The sequence below is a fragment of the Pinus tabuliformis genome, chromosome X, assembly GCF_031772625.1.
Source record: "Pinus tabuliformis cultivar Carrire ecotype Pingquan chromosome X, CPIR1, whole genome shotgun sequence".
Lineage (NCBI taxonomy): Eukaryota > Viridiplantae > Streptophyta > Pinopsida > Pinales > Pinaceae > Pinus > Pinus tabuliformis.
Window position 1 is genome coordinate 1,533,269,187 of NC_142308.1, and position 3,729 is coordinate 1,533,272,915.

The following is a 3,729-nucleotide window of genomic DNA, read 5'->3' on the forward strand; positions in this document are numbered from 1 at the left end:
TCTAAAATTAACCTCATTGTTGGTTCTCTCTCCTCAACCTCCTTTTCTTCAACTATTTCTTATTCGATCTATGAATCTATTTTTGTGTCTCCATTTCTTCTATGCTGCAACTCTTTTTATTATTTGTCTTAACTCTTCTAGCTATTTATTTCCTGCACCTCCTCATCTTGTTCCTCTTCTCCTCAGTCACATCTTTACAAGCCGTAAATGTCTCACCAACATCCATAGCCCTCAACCCAGATTTTGTGACCCAACTTTTTACTTTGAGCACTCTTGCTGCGTAACCATTGAAGAAGGTTCCTGTACCCTGCTACACAAAGCAAATCCAAGGTGCAAATCTCAAAACAAATCCCGCACTAATACCACTCGATGCAACTTAGGTTGTGTAGATTTCACAACATCTATAGAATCTGGATTTTTGTTACAAAGCACACATCCTATGCCATTTGAATTTTCTTATTAAATTAATTAATTCAAGGACTAAATAAAAAAGCACAAAGAAGGAGTAATTCAATTATGCTCACGCAAACAAAAAAAAAAGGATTAATAATTTTATTTAATCAAAATGTGTTGTTACATAAAAGAATATAAATGTGAGAGAGTGGAGTCCTCTGAGTAGTTGAAATTCATCATGTTTTTACGTAGAAATTGCACACACCAACAACCAAACACCCTCGCTAACTAGAGTACCAAGCCTTCTGTTAATATAGGTTAAAATTTAAACAATTTATAGAAGAAGTGTCTTCCTCCAAGTATGTTTTTCTCTTTTTATTAAATAAACATGTAACCCACAATCGAATGAAAAAAATATAAACATCAACCTGAATGATATTGTGATGTATGCATCCAATAACTCAATCTGGTATATTGATCTCCATGTTTCTTAAATAAACATGTAGCTACAGGTGATGTGTAAGATGGGTTGGTTTGGGGTTCCTTATTCCCCATACATAACTGATTTTAGAGGGATTATATCATTTTATTTTTTTTATGTGCAAGGAAAAAGTCTAAATGTGTGTATTTATTAATTCAAAAATCATCTTTAAATGAATGGAGGTCTTCAAAATGCATTCTCGTGTGTGCGCATGTGGTGTGAGAGAGAAACTATAGTAAAAATGATAGTATTTGGAATATGAGATGTTGAAAAAAAGGTATATATTGTTATTTTTTTGTAATTTTCATAAATATTTTAGTAATTAATACTTTTCCTTTTGTAATGATGCGTGGAAAGTCACTAAAACTGAACACAAAAAACCACCCAAAAATTGCAAAAATTCCTAAAGCTTTTTTGAATTCATCTATTTTATCATGTAAATTTAGAGATAAACCAATTTAGCAAAGATCATTTAAATATAATCTAGGACCGGAAGCACCAGGCAACAACAATTGGTGCCATGCCAACTAGATTAGGTAACTAGGAGAAATGTGAGTGCAACATTGCTCTTCTCTCCTGTTTTCGTTGAGCAGGAGAAACATAAAGAGGCTTACGGAGGACACCTTTCTTATTCATTTCTGCCAAAGCTCGGGATGCTTCATCAGAAGATGGGAATGGGACTTCTCTCATTACGTTGCATGAAGTGATTGTGGGGTAAAAGGAAAATGGGAATGAGATTTTCATGAAAATCCCTGGTTGCCTTGCATGAAGTGATTGTGGCATAAAAGGAAAAAGGTTCTCTCAATGTGTTATCATCAATGCTATCATGCAAATGTTTTAAATAAAGATTTGCAGATTTCTTGAGTGCTTTTCCAAGGCATCATTTATTGCCATCAATTTAAACTCTGGCTGCATCATCTGCGTTTTCTTCAATTGCCCAATGGATTAAGCAATTGAGAGAAATAAGACTGTAGCTTTGCTCTTCTCTCCTCCTTTGGCTGAGCCAAAGAAACATAAAGAGGCTTGTCTATGACAACTTTCTTATTCATTTCTGCCAAAGCTCGAGATGCTTCATCACGGGATGAGAATGAGACAAATCCGAAACCTTTACTGTATCCATGAAAATCCCTCATTACCTTGCATGAAGTGATTGTGCCATAAATAGAAAACAGTTCTCTCAACTTGTTATCATCAATACTATCATCCAAATGTTTTAAATAAAGATTTGTTCCGGATTGCCCCCTTAATTCAGATTTTTTCAGTGCTTTTCCAATGTACAATTCCTTGCCATCAATTTTCTTGTCATTTAAACTCTCAACGCACTTTGCTGCATTGTGTGCATTGTCAAAATTGACAAATCCAAAACACTTGACTTTCCAGCTTCATCCCTCATCACTGCTACACTGGTAATTGTTCCATACCTTCCAAAGTAATTCCTCATATCCTCATCATTCATGGAGTCTGGTAAATTATTAACAAACACATTTTTAAACTTGGCTTCTCCATTTGTTTGTTGTGACTCTGAGTCTGAGTCTGAGTCTGGGTTTTTCATGAATTTTGTTTGTTGTGGCTCTGGCTTCTTCTTTTTCATGAATTTTAATTCTTCTCGCTTTTCCTTTTTCATAAAAGGGCCAACATAAACAGGTCTGTCGTTTATCAATGCACCATTCATACATTTTATTGCGTTTTGTGCTGCTTCGTCTTGCTCAAAATGCACAAATCCATAACCTTTGGATTGCCCTGATGCATCATCTATTGCGATCTTAGAAGAGAGAATGGGTCCGAACACACAGAATTTGTGATAGAGGGTTTTATTGTCTACTGCTTTGTGAAGATTCTTAATAAATATGTTTGCGGATCCACACTGGCGGATGCTGGGGTCACGCTGTGAGTACATTATTCGAATAGGCTTTCCATTAAGGGGTGTAAAATTCAAGCTACGTAAAGCCTCGCTGGCATTTCCAGCAGTGCTGTAGTTGACATAGCCGTATCCGAGTGAAGTCCTTGTCAAGGCATCTCTGCAGATGCGAACACTGACCACGGGGCCAACCCGTTGGAAGAGTTCCTGAATTTGGGCGTCGCTAACATTCCTCTCCAGATCCCCCACATACAGAGATTTGGGCCCCACTGGTATATTCTCCTTCTCCTTCTGGCTGCCATTCTTAAAAACGCCCTGAGATTTGGTCCCTACGGATTCGTTATTAATAACCCTCTGAGATTTGGGCCCTGCTGATTCATTATTAATAACTCCCAGAGATTTGGGTACTGATTCATTCTCGCTGCCATTATTAATAACTTCAGCTTGCATATTGTGGCTGCCATTATTAGTAACTGCAGCGTGTTCTTCTTGGGATTGGACCTTAACAGCAGCAGCAACTGCCATTGATGCGTCTTTGCTTTTATTTCTGCTTTCTTGGGATTGGACCTTAACAGCAGCAGCAGCAACTGCCATTGATGGGTCTTTTCTGCTTTCTTGGAATTGGACCTTAACAGCAGCAGCAGCAACTGCCATTGATGCGTCTTTGCTTTTATTTTTGCTTTCTCTTGAACCACAGCTTCCAAACCAGACCCTTGGATCAAAATAAAAATACAGACCAGACCCACCTTAAAGATATCGAAATAAAAATCCAGACCAGACCCACCTTAAAGATATCGAAATAAAAATCCAGACCCACCAATTGAATTCAATTTGAGTGGTGATATACTTGTTTAAATGTGGTGGAGTGGAGTGGATTTATATAGATAGATGTGCCGGGCCGATCTTTCCAACTGTTATCATGCGTCGGCCTTTCCATTTGAATTTGAATTGGAAATGGAAGATTGAATGGAAAAAGCGTGAAAATTTGAGCCTGCAT

The 3,729-nt window shown here is 37.4% G+C and overlaps 1 pseudogene; it reads right to left on the bottom strand.

Annotated features, from left to right (window-relative positions):
- Positions 1-1,803: 1,803 nt before the first annotated feature.
- On the bottom strand, positions 1,804-3,386 carry LOC149145884 (polyadenylate-binding protein 8 pseudogene; annotated as a pseudogene).
- Between the last annotated feature and the right edge of the window lie 343 nt (positions 3,387-3,729).